The sequence below is a fragment of the Monodon monoceros genome, unplaced genomic scaffold (genome assembly GCF_005190385.1).
Source record: "Monodon monoceros isolate NGI ecotype Baffin Bay Population unplaced genomic scaffold, NGI_Narwhal_1 Super_Scaffold_3, whole genome shotgun sequence".
NCBI classification, from domain to species: Eukaryota; Metazoa; Chordata; class Mammalia; order Artiodactyla; family Monodontidae; genus Monodon; species Monodon monoceros.
The window spans coordinates 31,085,896-31,097,957 of NW_021703780.1; positions in this window are offsets into that span (position 1 = coordinate 31,085,896).

Below are 12,062 nucleotides of genomic sequence, written 5' to 3' on the forward strand. Positions count from 1 at the left end.
CAAATGTACCGGGTCTGTAAACTCCACATTGCCTCAAATATAGTGGACAATCACTCTGTCTTTTATGTGCTTTGGGAAAATGTCCAAGTTTTCAGATGGATCGGTATTTGCAGGGCTTGTTTAAAAGGGTGTGAGGAGGGCTTCCCTGGTGGCGCAGTGGTTGAGAGTCCTCCTGCCGATGCAGGGGACACGGGTTCGTGCCCCGGTCCGGGAAGATCCCACATGCCGTGGAGCGGCTGGGCCCGTGAGCCATGGCCGCTGAGCCTGCGCGTCCGGAGTTTGTGCTCCGCAACGGGAGAGGCCACAACAGTGAGACGCCCGCGTACCGCAAAAAAAAAAAAAAAAAAAAAAGGGTGTGGGGAGGACATTGTCCTCTCGCGGTGACCTCCACAACCCCAGGCACAAGATGGTGAAGCAGGTGCAAGACTGGGAACTGGGTGGTCACAGATCAGGGCTGGACCATGTCGGCCTCTTAGACTGTGTCACAATCCCAACATTGTCTTTCACTGTCGATCCTGACTTGGACATCCCTTCTCTCATCCACTTCAGTGTCACTTAGAAGTGTGTACCTGTTTTCACAGCATCTACAAGATGTGATCTCAGGTGAGTTTGAAATATGTTGAGATATGCTATGAAAGACCAATGTACATTAATTTAAAAAAGGACCAGATGTAAGACCACAAAAACAAACAAAAAATACATTTCAAAAAGCAGGACGAGTACAGATAACTCTCTAATCACAATGCATGAAACTAGAAACTAACAGCGGAAACGGGAAACTGAAAAGCAATACAAAGTTCAAAATTAAACAAAAAGAAACAAACAAAAAACTATACCTGGATGGAATATTATTCAGCCTTGAAAAATGAAGGAAATTCTGACAACATGCTATGACATGCATGAACCTTGAAGACATTATGCAAAGTGAAATTAGCCAGGCACAAAAAGGCAAATACTGTAGGATTCCACTTGCACGAGGCATCTAAGTGGTCAGATTAATAGAGACAGAATGTGGAGTCACTGTTTCCAGGGGCTGAGAGGAGGAGGGGACGGGGAGTTGTTTAATGGGCTTAGAGTTTCAATTTTGCAAAATGAAAAAGTTCATCTTGCATACTGCACAACGTGAATATACTAAACACTACTGAACTATACACTTGAAATGGCTGAAACGATACATTTTGTGTTATGTGTATTACAAAAAAAAAAAAAAAAAAAGGCCAGAACACAGGCATAGGATTATTTCCTAGACACTGTCTTACTTATACACAGGGAGAAAAGAAAAAAAGCTTCCCCTTAGTGACAGAGAAAAAAATGCAGGACAAGGTGCCCTGAATTTTAGGCAGGAAATGTATAGACACATTTTACATGAACAAACTCTTACCTACCTAAAACGTTGAGCTGTATAACAATGCAAATACCTTTGTGTTTTAAAATATCATTTTGCTGAACTGCCAAACTAAGATTTTGTGATGCAAAACAGCCAGCATCAGGGTTTGGTTCAGACCCGTTAAAACTGAATCACAAAAGCAACACTAAACTTCTACAATGTCATATTTTAATACAGTTTAAGAAGCTCACTGATGCCATGTTCACCCTGAGTTTTCTTCTAGAGAGAATAATACGCACATTATGGGAAGTGCACGGAGGCAGGAGTGTATGTTTTGTTGTTGATGTTGTTTAATTTTGTTGTTGCTGCTTCCTTTAACTAAATGAGGATTCATGAAGGTTTTCATCTTCTCAGCCCATGTGCAATTCAGAATTGCACAGTTGCTCTCTCCAGCACACAAGCACACGGCCAGTCAGGGACAGACAACGTCCTTGTATAAGGAGATCACTAGTGTTACCAACCGTCCAGCGTGACACAAGGCAGAGAGCAACACTGGTCTTCTGGCTCTGGGCTCCGTATGTGGCCCGCGGCTCCTTGTCACTCCAAGAGGAAATGGGCACAGATGCCCCTTTTACTTCCTGCCTTCAAAGCACCAGAGTCAAAAGGCACACTTACCCACCCAGGCCTAGCGAAAACCATGCAGACTCTCAGGCCCCTTCTTGTGCAGTTCAATTTTGCCTTAGAAATAAATTACTACATCTTAGCAGCCAACATGCCTTACCACCCGACGTGACTTTCTAGAATAGCACTGCCCGACAGAACTTCCTTGAGGGTGGAAATGTGGCTATTGAACCCTTGATATGCAGCTAGGGTGAGTGAATGTAAATTTCTTTAGACTTATGTAAATTTGATTAATTAAAATGTTCGTTGTAACAGCTGCATGCAGCTAGTGTCCATATCGGACAGCACAGTTCTAGAAGAAGCAGCACCTTTCTGAACCTTTATTTTTCCTTGGATTTGTCTGCGTCTTTGTCAAAGTACAAACATAGGAACTATGGATACAGCAAGAGCCCTTGTCCTCTCCATCCTCGCCCCCAACTCCCCCTGCCCTTTCTACCATTCCCCCTTCCACCCAAGTTCTCTAGAGGTTTCCAGGACCAAATATTATTTCTAATAACAGAGTTTTCTCACTCCAGTTATAATCACAAATCCCTCTGGGGAGAAAGTCTTATAGCGAAACAAACGGCCTATCCAAAGGTTTCAGAAAATTACTTTTTAAAAACTCTTTGGAGTGGGCTACGCAGGGAAATGAAGTAAGTATCAGGTTGGTTTGAGTAAGTTATCACATATGCCCCATGAGCTTCAGGGCATGTTTTGAGAAGGTTTTTCTCCCTGCTCCCAAATAACGGACAAATTGTTGATATAACGAGTGATCGAAGGAAGGGCCAGTTGGCAGCCTTTGGAGCAGGAAGGCCTCTGCAGGGAGGAGAATATTAATCAAGGTTTCCCGAGCACGGGAGCAACCCGGAGAAAAACAAGCTTCTCCTTCATGTACAAGGCAGCTCCTGGGGACAGTTCCAACAGAGCTTCCCAACTTTAATGTGCACGCACGCCTCCCGGAGAGTCGTGTTAGAACGCAGATTCGCATTCAGCAGGGCCAGGTGGTGCCAAAGACGTGGGTGCAGAGACCACACTTTACATAGTGAGCCTCTAGGCCTCGATGCTCCTGAAGTCCACTCAGGACATCTGGCAGGCGGCTGCCAGGGCCCTGACTCCCAGCCCACCCCTGCCTGCCGAGGGCTAGTTTCTCTTGAAATGATCATCTTGGAGCCTGTCTCCTAGGAATTCAGCCCCACTTTATAAACTCACCTGCTGCAACCAGAGATCAACAGACCTTTTCAAAGTTGACCAAACATATAGGACCAAAGCCCTGAGAGACCAGTGGGAGGCAGCAGTCTTGAGTGAATGCATCTGCTCCACAAATTCAGACTAGCCCACAGGGGGTCTGCTCTGAGGCCTGAGGGTCAGGGGGGTACCTGTTAGCACAAATCTAAGCTCCATCCTCCATTCTAGTTTCATTGATAATAACATTGGTGTTTTCCCTTATTTCTTCTTGTTCCCTACTATTGCTCACTTAATTCAGCCTTAATTCGGGATGAAATTGGTATAATCTGCCCTTTCAAACCATTTTATCTCCATCTACAAAATGAGGAAAATAGGGCACCTATACCTCTCAATTTTGCGAGGATTAAGCTAGTGCACAGAGGGGTTTAGCACTGTCCAAGCATGACAGATGCTTACTAAATGCAAGGTGTTATTATAGGTTATTTTATGATGTTTGTTCCATGAGTAAGTACAGACTGGGGGGCTTCCCTGGTGGCACAGTGGTTAAGAATCCGCCTGCCAATGCAGGGGACACGGGTTCGAGCCCTGGTCCGGGAAGATCCCACATGCCGCGGAGCAACTAAGCCCATGTGCCACAACTACTGAGCCTGCGCTCTAGAGCCCGCGAGCCACAACTACTGAGCCCGTGTGCCGCAACTACTGAAGCCCGCGTCCCCTAGGGCCCACGTGCCACAACTACTGAGCCTACGTGCTGCAACTACTGAAGTTCACAGGCCTAGAGCCCGTGTTCCGCAACAAGAGAAGCCGCTACAATGAGAAGCCCACAACGAGTAGGCCCAGCTTGCTGCAACTAGAGAAAGCCCGTGCACAGCAATGAAGACCCAACACAGCCAAAAATAAGTAAATAATTTTTTAAATTATTAACAAAAAAAAAGTACAGATTGGTCTCCAATAACAATCTCTCTCTTCACCTCCAGACCCAATGCCCGCTCGGTATTTCCACCAGAAGCAAACGTTTCATCTTTTCTCCAAAAATCAGTCTCCCTCGCCTTCCTGTCAGAGGTGCCATCACTGTCCCTCTCAGAGGCAACTAACCCACACCCATCTTCTGCCTCCATATCCAAGTACAACACTTCTCAGTTCTACCTTCACAAAGCCTCTTGAATCCACCCTCTTCTGTCTCCACTGCTCACACCTTGTCACCTGTTCTTGGACTCCTGCAATCAATACCTTCTCACCAGTCTTCCTGCCTTTGCCTCTCTACTTTCCAGCCCCATTACAGGAACTACCTCCAGGTCAATCTTTCCCAAGCACCACTGGAGGTTTCAAAACGATCCCGATACGTAGTTCCAAAGACTTTTTTTTTTTTTAAAGCAATGGAAGCATAGTTGCAATAAGTGCCTGACTTCCTAGGGGAGTACTTGGGAAAGGGCCACACACATGTATCCTGATGCTTATGAAATTACTCCACAATCACTGTGGTACCTTACAGCCACGTCGCAGGCACAGTTAGAGTGACGCAGATCTTCACTGCCGCACCCATACTCAGGGAGTTCCCTATAGTAGCTCAGTCTATTGAGGGAGACTTAAGTCTCAGGTTGGATGAAGCTGTTTCTCAGAGAGCACTGGTTTTGTTTGGGTTTTTCCCTTTACATATCTGCTGTGGTTTTGTCATCAAGCAAAATCATTGCTATTATTTCCTCATTAACTGCTAGGGATTTTAGGACCTAGTATTATTTTGGAACTCGTCTAGTTCACAGTAAGTATTTCCGAAAGAGCAAGTTCACTTGAAGGTAGTGATGACACTTGAGAATGAACATGCTCTATTTTTCAAATTTGAAGGGCCAGTTGTTGGTCCCTCAGTTAAAAGCAACTCCTCCATTCAACCACTAGATGGCATTTGAGCCCTGGTGACAGAGGAGTCAGTGGGAATTTGGAAGAGGTAGGCCACGACTTCCTTAACCAACCATAACAGGCTTGTCACTTCAGAACTAATTCTTATTAAAGGCAAGAACAAAATACTTGATTACCATCAAAGCAAGAGCGGAAAATAAAACCAGACAGGTGATGGGGAAAATAATTCCACACAAGAGTCTGTAAGTCATGAGGCTCCCTAGTCCCACCCTCTAGTTCCATTCCCCCTCCTTCTGAAAATGACAGATTCTGCAGGGTAAATGCCCCCAAATCCCTCTAGTTTAGTGCCTACTCCCACCTGCAGCCTCATCACTGCTAAGATCCCCACCTTCCCTCTGAGCTCAATCCTGTAAGTACTCAAAGGCAGTTCATTCACATGGGCTCCTCCTAACTCACCAAGCAGAGAAGCAGCTTGCTCCTGCCACCCCAATGGCTGTCATTCCCCTTCCACAAGATCTTATGAACCAAGTCTGAACTCTGGGGGCAGACACTGGACACGTCTATGGAGATTAAAAACTTCTAGATTTCTCAAGAAAGCACGCAAATCCTAAATCTGAACAGGTTTTCTTGGCCTCTCCCTCCTCAGGTAAAAAGAGGTTTTTTTGTTTGTTTTGTTTTTTAATTTGGCCACGCAGCTTTCAGGATCTTAGTTCCCCAACCAGGGATCAAACCCGGGGTCCAGCAGTGAAAGCAACGAGTACTAACCAGTGGACCGCCAGGGAATTCCCTCAGGTAAAGAGTTTTAAACACAAAACTACAGTTGGCAAACCTGACCTTTTTTATTGGTGAGCAGGAAGTTCTCCTTGGAGTAATCAAATAACCATCACCCACATATTTTGAACAGTTCTGCTCTCAGTCAGATATTAAGTTTCTTTGCAAGGGCTACTCTGGAAGCAGAGAGTAAATTATACATTTAATCTTCCAATTAACCCATCATACACCTCCTAGAGGCAAGCCACATGCATCGTTTTTAAAATCTGGTCCAACTTCTGTTTTTTAGCCACTTCATTACAGCAGGACAATCTTTGAGTACGTTCAGCCAAATGTTCTCAGTGGTAGAGAGGGGCAGGGGCAGAACATCAAGTGATGTTTGGTGGAAAAGGATGACAATTGTTTTTCCATGAATTCAAAGGTTACCAGTACAAGATATACTCCCAAGATGTAGAAAGAACCTCCATAATTATTCATGAATCAAAAAGGTGGATTCATGTGTTCCAATAAAACTTTATTTACAAAAACAGGCACGGGCCATAGGCTGCTTTAAAACAAGCCTCAAAGGATTGTTTTAAAGTAAATTAAGTAAATTAATTTTACCTTATTAATTTTACTTTACTTTAAGTAAATTAATTTTACTTTACTTTAATTTTACTTTATTAATTTTAAGTAATTAATTTTACTTAAATCTGCAAGTAAATTAACTACCTGCTAGAATAAAGCCCAATACAAAGAACACAAAAGCCAGCAATGTAACATTAACAATGTATACCATCCTTTGTAGGTACTAGACCTACAAAGAACTGGAAAATGACCTTCTGAGAGAAAAATCAGTCAATAGAAATAGACCCAGAAATGACAAATGATGGAATTAGCAGATAAGGACATTTAAAAAGCTATTATAGGGCTTCCCTGGTGGCACAGTGGTTGAGAGTTTGCCTGCTGATGCAGGGGACGTGGGTTCCTGCCCCAGTCTGGGAAGATCCCACATGCCGCGGAGCGGCTGGGCCCATGAGCCATGGCCGCTGAGCCTGCACGTCCAGAGCCTGTGCTCCGCAACGGGAGAGGCCACAACAGTGAGAGGCCCGCGTACCGCAAAAAAAAAAAAAAAAAAAAAAGCTATTATAGCAAACTATTACATATAAAATGGATGGAAACAAGGTCCTACTGTATGGCACAGGGAACTATATTCAACGTCTTCGGATAAACCATAAAGGAAAAGAATTTTAAAAAAAGTGTGTGTGTGTGTATATATATATATGTACATGTATAACTGAGTCACTTTGTTGTACAGCAGAAATCAACATAACATTGTAAATCAACTATACTCCAATAAAAAAATAAAAAATAATAAACTAATGACGCATTTTCCAATCCAAAAAAAGAGCTATTATAAACTTTAAATGGAGTATAAACTACAATAATATTGAATCACTATGCTGTACACCTGAAACTAATATTGTAAATCAACTATACTTCAATAAGAATTATATATATTAAAAAATTAAAAATAAAAAGCTATTGTAAACATAGCTCTTTATGCTCAAGAATGTAAAGGAAAATACGAATACTGTTAGAGAAATGATGTAAAAAAGAACACAGTGGGGGCTTCCCTGGTGACGCAGTGGTTGGGAGTCCGCCTGCCAATGCAGGGGACATGGGTTCGAGCCCTGGTCCGGGTAGATCCCACATGCTGCAGAGCAACTAAGCCCGTGCACCACAACTACTGAGCCTGCGCTCTAGAGCCCAGGAGCCACAACTACTGAGCCCGCGTGCCACAATTACTGAAGCCTGCGTGCCTAGAGCTCGTGCTCCGCAACAAGAGAAGCCACCGCAATGAGAAGACCACGCACTGCAACGAAGAGTAGCCCCTGCTAGCCGCAACTAGAGAAAGCCCACATGCATCAATGAAGACCCAGTACAACCAAAAATAAATAAATAAAATTAAAAAAAAAAAAGAACACACTGGAACTGCTAAAGACAAATGAAATATCTGAAATGAAAATCTCACTGGAAAGGAATAATAAAAAATAGATACTGCAGAAGAAAAAGATCAGTGAACTTGAAAGACTGCAGTAGGATTTATACAAGATGTGGAACAGAGGAGAAAAGGAATAAGTTTTTAAAAGAACAGCGCCTCAAGTGACCTGTGGAATATCAAGCAGTCTTAAGAGACATGCCTACCACAACATGATAAAACCCACCATAATTGTAAGGATAGAGAGATCAAAAGTAAAAGGACAGAAAAAGATGCCTATTGACATAGTATCAGATAAAGCAGGCTTCAGGACAAAAAATGTTGCCAGATATAAAGGACATTTCACAATGACAAAAGGGACAATTCAACAAGAAGACATAATAATCCTAAATGTGAGTGCAGACAATAACAAAACTCCTGAACGGAAAAAGCAAAAACCGACAGAACTTATAAAGCAGAAACTAACACACCAGTGTAAAGCCATTATACTCCAATAAAGATGTAAAAAAAAAAAACTGACAGAACTAAAAGGAGACATATATGCAAATCCACAACTGTAGTTGGTGATTTCACCGGTATCTCTCTCAGCAACTCACAGAACAAGTGGAGAGAAAAAAGCAACTAAGTATATAGGAAACTTGAGCTCTACCAATCAATGTGACCTAACTGGCATTTATAGAACATTACAGCCTGCAGAATACACATTATTTTCAAGTGAACAAGGAGCATTCACCCAAACAGACCATATGGTAGACCATAAAACAAATTTCAATAAATCTAAAAGGACTGAAATCATCCAGAGTATATTCTCAAACCACAATGGAATTAAATTATAAATCAATAACAAAAAAATTACAACAGTGTTTGGCAGTAGAAATATAATGCAAGCCACACACGTAATTTTAAATTTTCTACTAGCCACATTTTAAAAAGTAAGAACAGGTGAACTTAATTCTAATAATGTTTTATTTAACCCACTATATCAAAAATATTCTCATTTCAACCTGTAAGCAATATTTAAAAATTGAGATATTTTACATTTTTTCCATACTATGTCTTCAAAATCCAGAAAGTTACTTAGAGCACAACTCGATTTAAACCAGGCACATCTCAAGTACTCAACAGTCACATGTGGCTAGTGGCTACTAGACAGTGCAACTCTACATAGTAGTTTAACAAATATGTTAGAGCTGGTAATTTTAACACCCATCTATGATAAGTTACTGCATTTTTCCCCCGAAAGGAAAAAATCTTGCCTTGAGACAGACTTGAAATATCTAGACCTATCTTAAAAAATGTTAACACATCAATCATCAAGGTTACCAATTTGTCTTCAGGCTTTTACTCCCTTTTTTCACTCACCCACTATCCCAGTGGGCAGAACACTTCCCAATTTTATCCATCGTTCTCAAACTTAGCTACCACCCATTCCATGAATACCTGCTGGCTACTTTGGGGTTCTCCTGTTTTTACGTCTGTCAGATGCCCCTCTGCCTCCCTTTTATTTTTCCTGCACAGACACTAGAGCACGCAGGTCCTGTGCCTGTTGGTGGTTTATCCCCACCCCCTCATATTTTGGAGTCCATGCGGATAGCTTGTCGTCTAGTTCTTAAAAGTGTTGTCCAGGGGTTTTTAGTTGTTACATTTTTATGTAGGGAGTAAGAAAATTCAAAAATCTAAAAGATATTCCAGCCATCACCATCATTCCAGAATTCGATTTTCTAAACATATGCATGTATGACTGATAAAACTAAAAATTTTAAAGAGAGAATATTGTCTGCACTCCCCTCCTTGGCTTTATTTCTGACTCCGAATGTGGAATAAAGGGGACACAAAGAACGATACTGCCGTGTGATACTAGAGTTGTGACCTATAAACATTCCTCCTTTACCAGTGACACATTATTAGGCGCTCTCAGCAGAAGGGCACTGGAGGGGCACTACAAGTGGAAGGGGCTTCACTCCCGGTGCTGATGCTTTTCCTTCTTGCTCCTAATGCATCCTTGTCAGCATGTGGCTTTCTTGCCAGCGGGAGGTTCTCCGCCAGCAGCACACACTCTCCGGAATTTTGCTGGCACCTCATGAAGCACCTTTCCTCCAAGGGTCACAGGCACCCCAGCAAGTGACTTCCTAGCGAGTTTTCCTGACACGCTGCCTGCCACCTTAAACTGTGGCACCTCAGCAAACTTCTCCATCCAGTGGGCCACACCACAGTCTTCAATGAGACCTGAATATCAGCTTTGGGGGGAGAGGAGAAAGGACTGTTTCAAGTTTGTTCCTTCCTTGGGGACTCTCTCAGTCTACAAGTAGTGGCTGCTCCCTACATCTGCTATTCAGGTATTCTTTAGAGATGTCTGCCCCTTAGTGGTTAATCCCCTGCTACCTAGTTAATAATTCTTCATATTGAAACTTCCCTGTTCAAATTACTGGTATTTCTTTCTCCTGAATGGATCCTGAACCTTAAATGATAACACAAATCATTTGTAAAATTTACAAGAGCATGTATTTTTTTTTGAGGATGTATATTTTCTAAATCACTAAGAAAATTAAAACCAGGAAATTACAGTCCATTTAGGAAATGAGAGAAATCAGTGAGAAAGCATAAAACATAATCACAGAAGACCAAAGTCAGTAATTAACATAAAAGCAAATGGATTAGACTCCCTATTAAAATGCAAAGACCCTCCAAATGGGTTGAAATATAAAATCCAACACGACACACTGTTTAAGAGACAACTAGAAATTATATGAAAGTTAAAAATAAGAGGATAGATAATTTATCAAGCAAATACAAACAAAAAAGAGGAGAAATATTCTAATATCAAAAACAGTAAAATTCAAGGCAAAAAGCATAAATAGCAGATAAAGAATAACTTTAGACTAATAAGTCTTCGTTATGAATTGTACCTAACAGACACAAGTATTTATATACTAAGTAACAGCATCAAAATATACAAAGCAAAAGCTAGACGGACAAGATGAAATTGAGAGAAATAACTATAATAGGAGACTCTAAGACAATACTATTACTCTATGGTAGTTTATTAAAAAAAAAGAAAACAAAAATTGAATTAAAGTGGTTGAATAGATACACATTCACCTCTATCCCACACAAACTGAGTAAACTTTCATTTAAAACACCCATAGAACACTCTTAAAAAATGCTAGGCCCCCAAGCCGCAATAAATTCTTAAAAACAGAAACCACATAAGCCATATTTTCTTTCAAGGTAAAAATCCTACAAGTAGCAAAAAATGAAAAAAAAAAAAAGGCCAACCACACAGGAATTCTTAAATACTCTTAGTTACTGAACCAAAAACTTAAGACACAAAAATAAACTACTAGAACAAGACATATTAACATAGCTCGGATGTGAACATATTTGAAATTAGAAATAACCAAAAACCTTCAATGTATTCAACTGTATACAAACAAAAAGTATCAGGCTCAAAAAGGTACAGGGAATAGAATCTAGAGCAAACAAAGGAAATAATAAACATAAAATGAGAAAGTAATACATTTTAAAACAAAATCACAATTGATAAATCCACAGTTTTCTTTTTTTTAAGGGAAAAAAAGATACCTTTAGCAAGTCTAATCAAAGGAAAAAAATGGTAGAACTAAGATAAATTTCTTACAACTTAGAAGTAGCAAGCTTAATAGAAAAGAGACTTTTTTATTCTCTATTAAAATTATCCAATGTTAAATTTCAACAAAATGAGAAGTTTTCTGGAAAAGTATAAATTTAGTAAATAAACACAAAAGGAGATATACATTTTAAAACAAAAAATTTTAAAGTTACTTAAACTTAAAAAGACATAACATACTAATAGCCACAAAAGAAACTGGTAGTTATCAAAAAGTTATTTCCTAAAAGGAGTCTGAACTCAGAAGTTTTATAAGCATGGTCCTTCAATTCTTCATGGAACAAATCACTCCCATGCTATAACTGCTATATTAACTGTTATATATAACTACAGAAAAATATATACAGTTATCCTATTCACTTTATAGAGCTAGCAAAATCCCTATGTCAAAACTTGGATGACAGCCCAGAAGACCAAACTCACTCATGTAAAAAAGCAATTTTCCTAAATAAAATATTAGCAAATCAAATTCTATAGTAGCAATAGGGCAGTCACATTTTAGGAGAAATGGATTCCAAAGGACATCCCATATTTCAAAACTAATTTTCCCAGGAAAATAAATGTAAAGATAGAGGATGCATGGTTGGAGAGCGTAAGTCTACAGTCACTGTAGTGTATTTTTTTTCTTTGAGGCTATT